Source organism: Stegodyphus dumicola, chromosome X2 (assembly GCF_044657685.1).
Source record: "Stegodyphus dumicola isolate Sdum_Otavi_A_Nest chromosome X2, ASM4465768v1".
In the NCBI taxonomy this organism is placed as follows: Eukaryota; Metazoa; Arthropoda; class Arachnida; order Araneae; family Eresidae; genus Stegodyphus; species Stegodyphus dumicola.
This window is the reverse complement of record NC_140781.1, coordinates 95,241,413-95,257,688: the sequence shown is the minus strand read 5'-3', so window position 1 is coordinate 95,257,688 and position 16,276 is coordinate 95,241,413. Positions and strand designations below refer to the sequence as shown.

The following is a 16,276-nucleotide window of genomic DNA, read 5'->3' as shown; positions in this document are numbered from 1 at the left end:
TGCTTTTTTAATCTGTACAAACATAGCCTTAAAGTTACTTGTCTACCTTCAAATATTATTTAGTTCCTAGGCACTGAAAATGCCAGATGTGTGATGTGGTGTACTCTGCTGCCTGCACGGATCCCAATCAAAAGATTTAGTTGGATTAAGGCAAAAAAACTCAGAGCTATCTGCCTGTGCGAAGGTATGCGTTCGTGGAGGACGTTTTAAGGGAAATTAGCTCGTATCCATGTTACACATGACGGGGAGGGGGAAAACCACGAAAACAAACCATGCAGCAGGCCCTTTGTCGGGTTTTGAACCCAATTCTAACTACCAGTGTTCAGCGACGTTTACAGCTGGGCCGCCGGTGGTCACCAATTAAAAAGCTTGCTGCCACAAATAAACAAAAAGTGGAAAGTTTATAGTTCGGAGATTTGTTCTCCAGTATTTCTCCAAAACAGGCTCTACCTTAAAAATCATGCTTTTTCAACCAGAATTAATGTGTGGGGATATATATAACACAATGTATCCCCAAAAGTCGTTACGCGGTCTTTATTTTTGCAATTGTTGGTTGTAGACATATACGTTTGATTGCAAGTGTTTTAAATGACTCGGATTGTTTTGGCATTTTTAAATTAAAAAAATTAATTTTCTAAAAATTACAAAATCGAAGGTTTTATATAGTCCCTCATTACCTATATTTAGAGTATGGAAACATAAGCTGAAAGTTTGACTTCCGTACGACAAAAAATTCACAGAGATATCCAATTTCCAAATTTGGGATTTCTGATGTCATTTTCAACTTGCCTTAAGAGTCGGTTTATATAATTTAGAATAATTCGAATTTCATTTTTTCCCCTTAAATGCATTCAGTGATATTCTTTTGTGATTTACAAGTGTGTGTTCTTTAATTTATAATCGTTTTGCAATTAGTATGCTAAATGAATTTTTACAGGAGTAATTCAAATGCTAAAAATACATTTTTAGCAGTCTCATGAACTTTTATTACCTTACAATAATAATCTAAAAATGGTAATTACATATTATGTATCCCGTCGACCATTTAATTTTCGTTAAGCAAAGTAATTTAGCAACAATTATGAGCAAGCGTGAAGTTACAATACACTCATAAAAACTGCAATTTCGTTTTATGTAATCCCAATTTTTCTCTAAGCCACCTTTTGTTTTTATGAAAAAGGATATAGATCAACTGTTACTGCTGTATTTTTTCTTGCATTTTGAAAAAAAAAATGGTTATATGTCTGTACTCCGGTTCGTTTACAGCTGGTCCACAGAATTAACATCTGTTCAATGGGGTTTGATTTATTTGATTACGGCACAGTAAACTAGGGATATCTGCCTAACGGGAGGGCTGCCTTTGTGAAGAATGTTAAGGTTAAGGTAAACTGGCTCGTATCTACATTACCCACAGGGAAAGCCACGAAAACGTCCATGCAACCAGCCCGTTAGCCTGGAATCGAATCCATGTCGAACTACCAGTGTTCAGCTACTTTACCGTTCGGTCGCTGGTGGACCTGTTGAATAGTGAAATGAACAATTTGGTAAAGCCGAGGAAGCAGTATTAGATTGGAATGATTACTGCAAGAAATTTGTATTTGTAACGATCTAAATAGAACTTACGGTAAAATCGGTTTGCCTAACAAAATACGACGAGACCTTTTTACGAAGGGCAAGAAACGAAGTTCGTTGAATATTTTCTCAGCGGCGGCTGTTTGGTGGACTGCAAAGAGAGACTGATGAATGTTTTATAACAAAAGGTGCAGACAGAAATGCGAATTCCACAGGACCGATTGGTGGATGCTTCATCTCCGCAAAATTTCATGTTTGGAAAGTAGCCAATTTTCACGGTCGACGGGATAGTACGTTAAGTACCCTAAAAATTATATAAGAAATTCATTAAACTAGAAATACTTGTAATTTACGAGAATAATATTACGCGTAGGTTATGTGGTGGCTGCGCAGTCATTACAGCCATTTCTTGCAAGGACGATTCTTTTCTATTAAATCTCGTGTTCAGCATCTCTTTGAAGATGTCGAGTGTTCTGCAGCCTCCCTAAAACAGTGATAAATGTTTCTGAATTCGTATATCTTAAAGAGTACAAGCCTTATGAACAAAGATCTGATTCAGGAAAAAGAAGAGATCTATTCTTTTATAATCATTGTGATCAGAAAATGGATAAAGACTAGCACATACTTTACCTCCATAACAAGAAATATGCCCTACAAAACTTTTTGAAAGATCCCACTCCGATTTAACTGTAACAGGATTTATAAAATACTTCCCTAAGGCAAGAATACTTCTCTCTGTCAATACTGCACTCATTATTGCATTTCAAAGAACAGGAAGATCTGATGAGATAGTATATACAAGTTTTCTGCAATCGTCAAACAATGCGTCTATTGTTCACTTGCTGTTAAACTGTAATGAGAGGCGGCAAACGTAAAGGCGAAGTGATAACGAGTTAGTAAACTAACAAATTCGAAAAGGTCCACGCGGTAATATACTACCTAGCCTAGAATTATTCGTTCTCAATCGGAAGCATTTCTAAACTGATCAGGAAATTCATAAGATACAAATAAAGCATAACTTAACTATTTATTTAGAGTCCTGGATAAAGTCTAATAGGATACTGCCATTTCTTGATAAAGGTTCGTCTTTGGCAATGACGTCTCCTTGTAAGAAGTTTGTCGATTAACGGAATCCATTATTAAAGTAGGGACACACCCAAGAAAAGTCTGCCGTGATTTGTTCATCCCACTCTTATCGCCAGTCCCTCGTTGCCGTAATTTAGTAATTGCTTCTAGGAAGTATTTATCTGCTGATAGGATCGTGCAATACCTGTTTTTCTCACAAAGGGGACAGCTTTTGTGATAGGAACTCTCCAATTCTCATTTGAAATCAGAAACCTGTCTTCTTATTTATTTATGTCTCTGGTCGGAGATAAAAGAAATATCGGGCGAAAAGATGTGGATGCTCTCATACTTCGCAAGCTGCTCTCCTGAAAGAACCATAAAAATTTCAATAACCCATCCAAATTTGAAATGTTAGGAATTGCTCTCTTATCTAACACGCAGCTAAAGAATGGCAAACCACTATATCAAATTTCTTTCAGAAGTTTGATCATAGATACTAGAATGCATTCTTCAGCATAGCTTTCTTTTAGTCTCCCCATTAGTAACATTTTATTTGATTTTTGCCATTCAAACGAAGAATGAAAACTTATAACTATTTAAAGCAAGCAATACTTAACCCTTGTCGCTAAGCTACCAAACTTCAAAACTTTCATTTTTCTTTAAGAAGCTCACTACTTCATTGTTTTTACATGTCGCTTAAACCCCAGTTAAATAAGAATAAGAAAGCCGAAAATGTCAGTAACCTGAGACAGTAAGATTAGGAATGGCATGAGTTAACATTTTCCGGAAATTATGAGGTTTTGCATAAATTATGTCTACAAAGGTAGACACACAATGAAGAAGTGTCACGAACCTCTCGCTCAGAACTGCTTTAAAAACACTTTGAATGCGATGTGAGCCAGAATAGAAAGGAAGTTTCTTTTTCCCAACCAGAGGAAGGTTTTTTCCTCCCTCTCCCAAACCATACTCTAAAATTTCGAACATAACTTACTCCTTTTTCGATTCAGTTGTCCATCTTTAGTTATTTCTTTGAGATTTAAAAAGTATGTGTGTGTGTGTGTATATGTATATATAGAGAGAGGGGGGAAGAGACGCACACAATCATAAGAATAAAAGGGGAATACTAATATATAGAGGCTTTTCTCTGTTACAAAGTACAAAATTTCGTATTCATCATTTGAGGAGGAGCGTGAAATTAAACTTTTTATGAGCGGAGTACTTTGTATGATGGAAGAAAAGTAAGTAATTTTGTAGCTAACAGAATTCTAAGCTGAATCGATAATTTTAAGAGAAAAAGCACTGAAAATAGAAACATGAAATACTGCGTTTTAAAAATACTTTCTGAAGTCGAGACGTAAGTCATTCAAAAGAGAGAGACAGAACTCAACTCTTTTAAGGTTTAAACGAGCTCTGTTTATTAAAAAGTACAGTGTATTATACTTAATAATTAAGTTATGATCTTTTCGTGTTTTTACACGAAACTTTGTCTTAGACCAGCACATTCTTCAATAGACTGCTTTCAAACCGAGTTATCCAACTCATTACCGTAACAGCAAAATTATTACAGTAAATTTATACATTTTATTAAAGGAAAACTAAATGGAAATTTTGAGATATAAATAACTTTGAAATGAAGCAAAATTGGGAAAATGCAATTTGGTTATATTATACAATATCATTTGTAATTAAAACCTTAGTTAAAAAACTCATTTTATTGAATCAATGTTCCAAGCAAATTTAGCACAATGTAGTAGGTTTCTACTTCGTAGAAATTAATCAGATTTTAGTAACACAAGTTACATTAAAACTAAACTATTGCTAGTTTCTAATGCAAGTTCAGTAAATAATATGCTTGTCCCCCTCTTTAAATATATTTATGTTAATTCCCCTCTCATTCTTCGTATTTATAGAAAGTGAAAAGTGACGGAGGGTGAGGACAACATGTGGCTTTTTATGACAGGTGAGAGCAGGTCCGCACACCCAGGCGGCTTGCATAGACTAATCGTCCGGATCTAAAGCTACACTCCAAAATAAAGACATTATATGGTCATACAAAGGCAAAGTATCAGATTATTCAGCACGAGTTGTATAAAGTAAAATATACAAAATACAGGAAACAGAACCAAGGACACAATACATTTCATATACTTTTGATGGAATAACATTATCTAAAAGCTCATTGTTGCGTAAATTTTGCTGTACTTTGAAAACATACCCAAAATAACTTTGTAATTACATTCTCATGGTTACATCGCATGTTAATACATTGTAGAGACATCAGGATATTTTGGAAGAGAGGACGTGAAAAATGAGGGATGCCGTCGCCGGGACCACGGACCTCTCGAACATGCGGCGAGTATGCTGACTAGTACACAACGAAGGCATGCTAAGAAGGCGGGAGAAATATCTTATAACATTGCTACACATACTCGTTGCACTATACATTTCGTAATATTACACTGATCACTGCACTGTGCTGTGCTGTGCTTAAGAATTTAGAAAACTCATTGCTATATTTAATAAAATATACATTCTATGCTACATATTATGGTGGACATTACTCTTGATAATTCAACATAGATTCTGATGCAGGGGCAGAGGAAAATGGATTTCAGTGGGACGAGGAAAGATGTTTCTGAGGCAATAAGATTTTCTTTAGGGATCAGGATTAGGAAAAATGCCTTTGTGAAGTAGGACTTTCAAAGTGAAACTGGCTCGTAGCCACGTTACACATGGAGAAAAACCACGAAAACTGCCATGCAAATAGCCGGTGACCTGGATTCGAATTTAGATCGAGCTACCAGTGTTAAACGACTTTACCGCTCGGCCACTGGTAGGGCGATTCTCTACGGAAACACGTGCAAGAAAAGGCACACTTCTACATAATGACTTAGTTTCTGAACTTTTCATTTAAGGTAATTAGCTCACGTTTTGGAGCATAATATTTCATATTTTGTTTGTAATAACGTATTTTTCAACTAGTAATATTAGTTTTTGTGAACTTTCTATGCCATTATGATTATAAGCTTTTTAACTCATACATTCACTTTTCATTATGCTTGTAGTCAAGGCGTTTAAATAGTTATATTGCAGAGAAATATGTATATAAAGCTAATATAATGAGATATTTTTATGAGAAATAATTTACCCCCGCATTTCATAGCGTTGATTAATAGCCTGCACGATAATTATTCGAAATACATAGCATTCTTCTGATCAAATCTTGCAGAGCTCTAATAATCGCTTCAGCTTACTAGAGGATTTCATAGATTAAATATACGTATGGAACTCGATAAAATCCTGCACAGGAACTTTGGGAATCACTTAAAAATACCAATCCCTTAAGAAAAATTGTATTTTTGGAAATAATTGTAAAATTTATTTAAAACAATTTTTTAGTTTTGATTCATTAAATCCTCTTTACACACTGGAGTTCAAAAGCAGTGGAATTTAACTGAATGTAAAAATACAACTGCGTTCAAATGGAAATGCCGTAAAATTTATTCCTTGTTCAAACAAAAATAATCCATTCACATAAATATCAGTGACGGAGTTATATTTCAGTACTCTTATCAAACCTGAACATAATATGAAATAAATTTGATTCACGCAATTCTTCCATGGTAAGGACTAGAGGGGCGCGGGCACACGATCCTGCCATATTAAATATTTAACAACTGGTTACCATACATGGCCTATTGGGTACTAGCAATACGTTCTTTGTATGCATAATATATGCGTAACATATGGGATCTGAAATATAATTCACGAAATAAAAGCTGTAAAATTCCATTTACTTTTCAAGAGCTCTAGCATATTTTCGATAAATGCATTTATTTATATATTATTATCCGCTCATATCATTTTAGCAGTTTATTACTCTTCCTGCACAGTATATTAAAGAGTGAAATTTTTCACTATTTTTTGAAAACTACTTAGATGATAATCAACAGATACTACGTAACAGTAACGAGCACTAAATGATAAATCTTTACGTTACTAATAAAAGAAATTTAAATATTTTATATTATAAATGAATCTTTTTTTAAAATCTCAAATGGGATTATATAAGGCAATAAAACAATTTACAGCTTGCTAGAATCCAATTAAAAACATCGCGAATTAAAACTGAAAATAGAAATTTTTTTTATGCTTAAGTGGTTATATGCTGGACTTTCGCGAAGACTTCTCATGTAGAATGCAGTAGTCGAATGAATTTGAAACTGTGTCTGAGTATTGCAATAACTGTAATAATCCCTTTTTAAATCGTAGTAGAACACTGTACACATTTACACTTTGCTTACAGCCTTTCTCTTCATTCTAGAATCGTCTGAGATAACTTAAAGGATATGGAAATTAACTTTTTGATTACAATGAATAGGGTGTATAAACACAATAAATTTTATGCTTTGTATGTTTGAGTTTTACCTTCAAACTCCCGGCTACATTAAACTTTAGTGTTGACAATACATGCTGCTGCTTGTATTCTCAGTTAAAATTTATTTCAAAATTATCCATGTAACTCGTTGGCAAGAATCATTCAAAATAAAGTTTATTAACCCAGTGTCACAGTAAAAAAATTTCAAAAGACAAATTTTATTAACTGAAAAATGGTAAAATATGCGTAAAAATATAAAACATTAAACATTTTGTGCTTCAAAACAGAAATCACCTATGATCTTTATGTTAGCTATAGTTAGTTATATGCCCTGAATATTAATAAGTAATATCTCTCAAGAGATTCTAAGAAACCAAGTATATAAAGTAGCTTTCTTTCCTTGTAACTTTTACAAGTAAGAATTCTATTCCTACTGTGTTCACTTCTTTTTTGTGAGTGTTCTGCCTTATTCTACCTATGATTGGTTTTGAATCCACATAACACGCGGGTATATATTACACGGCAACACGCATTAAATCAAAGTGAGATGCATAAGAATTTCCAACGCAACATAAAAGTTTTTAAACCCTGACCCATAAGTTTCGGTATTATGTACTAAGCGGTACTCTGGATGTTCATGGCAGTGTAATAGATTTTTACCGAGAGCCATTGGTGATAAATAACGATTTAAGCAAACTATAAAAACTTGCCTGGCAAATTTGATAAGAAACAGAAACCCATTTTTCACATTGAATAGAATTATGGAAATATTTGCATAATTTAAATGATTTATACATATACGTTCACCGTAGACTTATTTTTTGCATTATATATGGCTAATTAAGTGAAAATACTGGTATAATATTTGCTGTATTGTTATTGAACAAGAAAAACATCTAATCACTTTGTACCAATTCATAATATTGCTAAGGACATTGTGCTAAGGAACATGTTACGTAAATACTACAGGTATAACATACTGTTAAGTAATTCAAGTAAATAAATTGTATTCGATAAATGGATAATAGGGAAAGCACACTAAAACTATCATCCAATGGGTAGAGGATCACTACAGATAAATACTCGCCAGCTTCCCGCAGAAAGTTGTTACATCCGAGAATAATCGTGAAAACCCTCATGCTTGCTGGCTTTTTTGAATATGACAAAGGTCACACGATGAATATCTGCATAAGGGAAGGGTCGTCTTCGTACAGAATTTTCTAAGGAAATCTGCTTTGTATTTATATTATGCATTTGGAGGAAAAAAAAATCGGTGCAGCTATCAAATTCTCAGAAATTCGAATCCAGGTCAGACTACAAATATTCAGAAAGCTACCACGTCTTTCAACTACTGAAACGAATTTTTTGTGTTTTACAGCATTGCCGTCAATAGTGAGCTTAAATAATAGCAAATGCTATCATTTTTTATGTTGTAATAAACTGATGAATGATAATGGGAAAGTACAATAGGGCTCCTTGCTTCTGAAAAATTATCTTCACAGAAGGTTTTACCTGATACGAATTTACGCTTAACAAAACGGGAAGAAACCCAAAAATTCCATGTTCTCAATTGATTTGATAAGTATCGGATTCTGTGATAAAACTACAATATTTCAATATCCTAACTAGAGAAAAAGTCGAAAATTCGCACTGTTATTAAATATTTAAACAACTGTAATTTAAAATTAGGTTTCTATGAAGTTAACTAAATGCAACCTGAAATTACCTTTATACACGAAATTTTCAGCCAGGGCCTTAATATATTTTCAGCGCAAAAAACTAGGTATATGAGTGTAAGCAACACAAAGGAGTAAGTCAATAATGTGTAAGCTGCAGATATAAAGAGAAAAGATGGAATTCTGAAATAAATTCAAATTAACATCTCATTAAATTAAAACACCTCGTTAAAACATCTAAATTTAAACCACCTGTTATAATCAATGAAACCAGTATATATATACATTCTTTTTTCTAGAGGGTATCGGCTAAGTGAAAGACGGATTAATGCAACATACATTTTGCAGTTTATTGAAAATTACAGACATTGATTTTTTTAATTTCCAATTACTGAACCATGCGATTTAGTACAATTTATTTTTATTACCAGCGTTAGAATTAAACAGTATTTGATTGCCAAAAATACCATTTTCAAACGGGATATGAAAACATCGCTCGGTAACAGTTTCAGAACTTCTGTAACTTATCCCAGAATTCACAATTTGATAGACCTTCAATAAACCCAGATGATCGTAAAAAGGAAAATAGAGTGATCAGTAATAATATTATTCCGCGGCATGCGTACTTGTCAAGAATACATCGGATGACATGTTCTGCGGATATGCTAAAACTTGAAACTTCAAAAGCATACATACCCAGTTCCCGTGTCCGTTCACTGTTTGTGATGCCTGGATTACGGCAATAGTCATTTGCAGCTCGGGACCCGGGCCAGAGAAGGAACGACGGAGGTGAGGGCCAGTTGTCATGGCAACAAGGCAAAAGAGCGCGAGGACCACACCCAATGAGCGATCGGCAACGATTCAGTCAAAAGGGCGCACGAAATGCATTTCGATAGTGGCTTTGTACCTTGTGGAAGATAGTCATTCCGGCACTTTAAGCGCAGTTTCAAGGAGCAAAGCGGTGTATACAGTAAAATAAAAGGGCAAATCTATTTTAAGTCATCCTTAAAACTGCATGGGAAAAAATCTAGAAAATCCTTGAGAAATAGTTTTCTCCTACTGGTTATTTTAGCCACTTTTCTTTCTTCATAAATTATTTTTCATTCTTACTCAACAAGAAATTTATTTGAAATTAGAAAGAAACCGAAAATTTTAAATTGGATTGTTTTTGCAGCATGTGAAGCACAAAAATAGTTTTCTCCTGCCACTTGTTTTACCAGCTTTTACTTCGTTAAATTTTTATCTTTGTTGCTGAACAAGAAATTTATTTAGAATTAAAGTAAAGCTCAAAATTTTAAACTAATGCTTTATGTGCAATGTGTCAAAAGGATTGTTTTTGAAGCATCTGAATTACAAACAAAAATTAATTGACAAAAGTGAGTTAGAAATACACTCTTAAATATTTGTGTGTCATATAATTAGATTAGAAACACTTCTATAATACAGTGTGACTGAAAATAGAATATATTTTTTCCCACAGGCGAAGTACCTTATAGTAGAAATAATATTCAATACTGAAAACTGAGAGTCATTTATAATAGAAAATGTTTATTTCACATTTGTATTATGTTAGATACAATAATATTTAAATATTGTCTCAAGTCTCCACATAGAAAAAATTAACACTGTACTACATTGTAGCCTTGAAGTGTCCTTACTCTCAGATACCAGTCAAGTGGATGGAGATCTAGGGATGTCAAAAGCCATTTCACAATGCTAAAGTAACCATAACGACTTCGAAAATAATTTATTAAATGCTGCTAATTTCTGCTAAGTATGCAGACTTTCCTATTATATTGAATAAATGCAATTGTTATTTACTGTTTACTCCAAATTTTTCGAGCCTTTTGAAATAAGTGAATTGGTTTCCCTACAAACGAAGAATTAGGGAATAAAGATTTTTGTTGAGCAGATTGTATGTTCACATCATTAACTGCTAAATCAAGTCAGTTAGGTTTATGATTTATTGATGGAAGCAATAATGAAATTCACAACAGACAAATACTTCTTAGAAACAGCATTTATTGAAGTGAAGATCTACGACTTTTTCAGTAAAATAGCTGCTAAAATATATTCAAGGTAAATGTTAGTGTACACTGCCAGTGAAGCTTTACAGAACTAGATCTCGGATCATTCGTTCAGATTTATTCGGTTTCAAATTTAATCAGTGTTTGATTCAGCATTTGTCGGTTTATGAACAAATACAGAGATAAGCACAAGAGCAAAGTTTTGTTCTTCTCGTGGACAAATACTCGGAAACCGCTAGAAGCGCGAATGTTGATGGTATTGAGCCAAAATGCTTGAACTAGTCAGCAAGTTTGTCGAATAGGTAAATGGAAATATGAAGAATTCAAGAACGCAGTTTCGTGGCTTGTTTTGTGAGCATACAATATTTTGTTGGTTTTCTAAACAGTTACTAACGTTTTGGTTTATTCTTTATTTTATTATACGTTTCTTGAAATTGATAAAAATTAAAAAGGAGAAATGTAAAAAAGACTTGTCGCGGGAATCATAGTCATTTATATTGTTTCGTTAACACACCATCCAAATAAAAGTTATGGCAAAGCACGCAAGGGTTGTTTACCTAAAGGAGAGAAATGTCCTTGGGGGAGGATTTTTTGAGGGAAACTGGATTACATTCGCGTTACACAAGGGGAAATCACGAAAAACCCCACGCGGGCCCAGCTCGTTTGTTGGGATTTAAACCCAGGTCGAAGTAACAGTATTAGCGATTTTACCGATCAGCTACTAAGGGGGGGGGTCAATACACCATTCGGAATGCTCATGCATATTTGTGGTTACCAATCGCGTTTTTATTCCTGTAGAGAATGCAAGACTTATTAAACAAGAACAATTTAGCATACATGAGAAATATTAATAAAATAATTCCAACTTATATTGCAAACCCTACCAACAACGCAAGACAGGTCTTTTTAAAAAATGAGATTAAAAAACTATATAAATTTCTTAAATCTAAAAAAAAAATGTCTGCAAGGCTTTCCAACTGAAATGCGAAATAGCTTCATTTACTTTACTTAGTTTCTTCTTTCTTATACGCACAGCCTATATTAGAATCTCATTTTAACGTAATATACAATAATTTTCTAGCAAAAATCTGTTTTATTTATAATCCGACATTAAATTCAGAGTTGGAATGAAACATTGTTTATTTCTTCATAAGAATACCCATTGCGCTAATTAGATGATTTTAAAAAAGACACGCTTGCAACTAGAGAAAAACTGCAGTGCATTAATGGAAAAAGAACCGAGGTAAGTAAACGTAGAAAAATATGGATAGGAAAAAAAATTGCCGAGAGCAGGTATTTTAATAGATTCATGATGTGCACTATTGTGCGCAATATAACAGATAAATTCCGTGGAAAGAATCCATTTACCATTTTGAGAATCTTATTCAAGATCTGGATTCGCGCGTAAGAGATTCTCCGATTGGTAGGTCATAAAATTTTGCACCTTTTAGCAGAAACAAGGGAAATGGAGAGCGTGGAGGAGGTGGGTTGAGAAAGGGGAAGAAAGAGTCCCGCTTGTAGGCCAGCCACACCCAAAAGAGCATTAGATTTAAATTTTGAATGTGGTGAAATAACTGGGACCTTCGTGATTCAGTTCAGACTTTTTTATTCTTTTTTAATATTATACTATTTTTGCACGTATCCCAAAGACGAAGATGGTTCTAAAAATAGTCGATCGAACTCCACTGACATTTTGTAGCCGTGGCACTATTGCCAGATTGCGCTTTTTAGAGTTTTTCGTTAAGTTCGATCGATTCTATCCGTTCATCACTTTCGCATTCAAAAGGTCCTGCAATCTGCCAAAGGATTCCTCTCGGAAAAGTTCCAGCCTCTTCTTGCTATACGCTTGACTTGAGGGTGGGGACGAAAACCTGTTCTGGCTGGCGGCTTCCAATGCAAAATCTGATCTTTTCTTCGTGACATATCAAAATATTTTATATCGAATTTTGAACCCAAGTATGTATAATAATGAGCTTCTCTTGCATGCCCCTCTCATCATAACTTTGGATAGACAGCAAAACGGACTTTTTTTTTGCAACTCAAATGCAATATATACAAGACTCCAACAGATAAAACTTCAAAATAACTTGACTACTTTGTTACGTTCTTCCTTACCTTTTACTGTTCTAAAAAGCCTTTTCATATATATATATAAGTAACAAAGTAAATTGTAATATTTGTTCTTAATTATAATTAGGTGTAAAGATTAATATTCACTGCAAATAAGACGGGCACAAGTAATTCACTTATGTATACAAACCAAGCAAAAAAAAAAAAAAAAAAAAAAACCCTCACATAAAACCGCTACACTGCTGAAGTTTAAGTATAAACTCCCATTCGGTTTCTACTGAAGTCAGGATTATTCGCATACCTAATACCACCTAAAATCCTGTTACTGCAACGCACGTGTTTCTCGAGTTCTACTAAAAAGGTTGACGAAAATTCCGTTCTCGTGCTTGCAGTTTTTAAGGCGGACCGCTTCATAACGGTGCCCAGCCTTGATTTGCTTGTTCATACACACAGATCGGCCGCAAGCATCCTAACATAAATGTGTTACACTTACAGAGATCAGTTTTTGACTTGAAAAAAAGCAAACTTCATACATATGCCCGAACCTTTATAACGTATGCAAGTTTTTTTTTTTTTTTTTTTTTTTTTTTTCCGTTTGCTTTACTGAATAGATAATTAAACAGTGAATGAAATAAAGCCACGATATCTTTATGCAAAACTACTTCGCTTATTAAGGTGCAGGCACCTTTATGAAAAAGGCAGAACTTGCAAAATGGTTCCTGCATTTTTATGGCGGGTTACTGTTACCGACGGATGACGCTACAGAAGTTGATTCGCATTTTATGAAAACGATTTTGATAATAAATTTTTATGCATAAAGGGAGGATATCTTATAACGATTTGCTTCTATCTGATAGCCTTGATTCGGATTTTGCATGAAATTTAACTTTTTCTTATCCCCGACATGTCAATTTTACTAAATTCCGTTCGGTGTCCTTGGATGCTGTTTTCATAAGCCTCATTTTAGCAAATCAAAAACGCAAAAGTCCATAGATTAAGAGTCAGGTGATTTTTACGAGTATTTTATTAAATGGGACACGTTTCTGATTATTTTTTAGCTAAATAAGCGGCAGTTGTCACGTGTGACTAGAGGCTTCGTCCTTATGAAGCTCAAATTTATTGATCTACTTTCCACATAAGGCTGGAATTCAACTTAAAAATTAGTTCTAAAATATTCTGCGGATAGTAAAGTGAATTAACTTCAGCCTTACCTGAAACTTTTTTTAGTTTTAATTTGCCTTTGTAGCATAGTTCTGCAACTATCATGAAGACCTCATAAACATTTTTGTATATCGATGAAGCCATGTCCTGCGGTCATTTTTGTCAGTTAAGCAAAAAAAAAAAAAAAAAAAATGGATCTCTTTTTATTAGCTATTTAAATACACTCATGCCCAATCCATTGTTACTATACATTTCCATTTATCAGCAGCCACGTGCTTTTCATTAACTGTTCAAAAATTTGTTTTTCTTTCCGCATGATACTTTGGCAAAAGTACAGGAATTTTAGGTTTAAACTATTTTAACTTCAAATCTTTACGAATTGTTTTGCTTAGAGTGGCAGAAGATCTTTTCAGTTACGATGCAATGAATCTTTGAGTCGATGGATTTTCTGTCAGGAACAGAGACTTGACCTTTCTTGACACTTACCCGCATTCAAACAGTCTAAGGATGCGGTTTTGCGGCGATTTTTTTTTTCATTTTTACTTTCAGCCAGACGCTTTTTCCTTGTCAACTTTAATATAATAAAAAATACTTTTCTTTGAAATGCAATAACTTCGATTTTTACCCTGCTTTACAATTTATTGATAAGAAGATTTTTCCTGGGGAAGTGCATTCACGCAACTTTCGAGCCATCTATCAATTTGAGGAACCATTTCCAAAATAAATTTCTTATTCTACATTCCGATCCAAACAAAAGAGTAGCAGACAATTGTATTGAAAATACCAAATCTGTATTTCAAAATGCTAAGAAAATTTAAATAGGAAATTTTTTCCATAAAGTACGAACGACCATCTGTATATGGCGCCAAAATGAATATTACCTTCTGTTGATTCCAAGTGCCGTTAAATAAATGTGTTTCCCCCTCCTTAACTGTTAAATTAATTTAAACAGAGCTCAACCTGTTGATATACTTGAGTTTACTTTGAAATAGCTGTCCAAAATTAGAATGGTATGATATTTTAAGCATTCTGTCATTTCCTTTATCAGAATTAAAAATGAAATATTAACAGCAATTGATTTTAAATCAGACAGCATTGATTTCAGTTTTGAACATAAAACTATGACTGGCAAACACACACAAGAAAAAGAGAGAAAGAATAAAGAGAAATTGAAGTGAAAGAATGCACAAGCACGATTGAGAGTTAATCGAACTATAGAGAATATATTTCAGTCAGTGAAATGCTATGAATATATTGATCAAAGTATAGCTCTCTTCCAAAGGTTCATATTTCTAACAACGCATTTATAAAATAAAAATATTAAGAAAAAATAATAGAATAAAAAATGAAATACTGCTACATCAATTTATTTTCATTCCCATTTCGCATTTAAAATCTGCATTCACATTAGTCATTTAACTAGCCATAGAAATGGTGCACATTCTCGCTTCATTTGTCGCAAACTGATAATTTGTACTTATTTCAGCAGTCATTAGTTAATTTCAGTACACTTAGAAATATGGAGACTTAATATTTTCAGGAAAATTAGAAAGTTTTAATCACTGGGAATAAAAAGGGTACAACAATAACGAGAACGAAATTGTTTTATTAGTATATGTTCAACAGATTTATCATCCGGTGACATTACTGCATCACAATTTGTCTATAGTTTAACTTATAAAATGGTCAAATTAGCAAGAAAAAATAATATTTCCACAGTCATATATAAATATTTACCCAAAGTTAATTGCCCATAAATGTCCTCTAAAACAGCACAGAAGGACGAGTCGTGATTATCATCGACTTTTAAAACAATTTCTTGACAAGCTATCGAGTTTACACATTGTATACATTGTTTGTGGGTAACAATACAATGAGGTGGAGCATCTTTTTTTTTTTTTTTTTTTTTTTTTTTTATTCGATTCAAATTTTTTTTAAATTTAAGGTTGAAATGATTTTTTATACATATCTCCGGTTCACCCGCAAACTAAAAATATCAGAATTTTCTGTTTGCGCCATCAGACGGAACGAGAAAAAAACTTTTAAATGAAACTTATACGAAATTTGTTAACGTAATTTTGATTGGGGGGGGGGAATTCTCGAAAATCGCTCGATTTTTTCGAATATTTTATGCTTATAATTCGAAAATTTCAGCACATAAAAATGCATCGATTACAAAGTCTTGAAATTATCACAGGTTATAAAACAAATTCTTCACCTTCTATTAAAACAAGAATTATGAAAATAATGAAGCGAGAATTAATGAAGCGATTTATAGTTTTTTTTAATGTAATACAGAATAAAGCAGAAAGGAAAATACCGATTCT

At 33.4% G+C, this 16,276-nt stretch overlaps 1 protein-coding gene across 2 annotated transcripts in view; it reads right to left on the bottom strand.

Moving 5' to 3' along the window:
- Window positions 1-16,276, bottom strand: part of LOC118200071 (CD151 antigen-like) — a 192,074-nt gene that overhangs the window by 132,880 nt on the left and 42,918 nt on the right. The window contains exon 1 of one of the 2 annotated variants that reach the window (XM_035371992.2): window positions 9,388-9,475. The exons of the other annotated variant lie outside the window; for it this stretch is intronic. The gene's annotated coding sequence lies outside the window, so the exon portion shown is untranslated. Of the gene's footprint in view, window positions 1-9,387; window positions 9,476-16,276 lie in introns of those variants that run through there. 2 annotated transcript variants of the gene reach the window in all.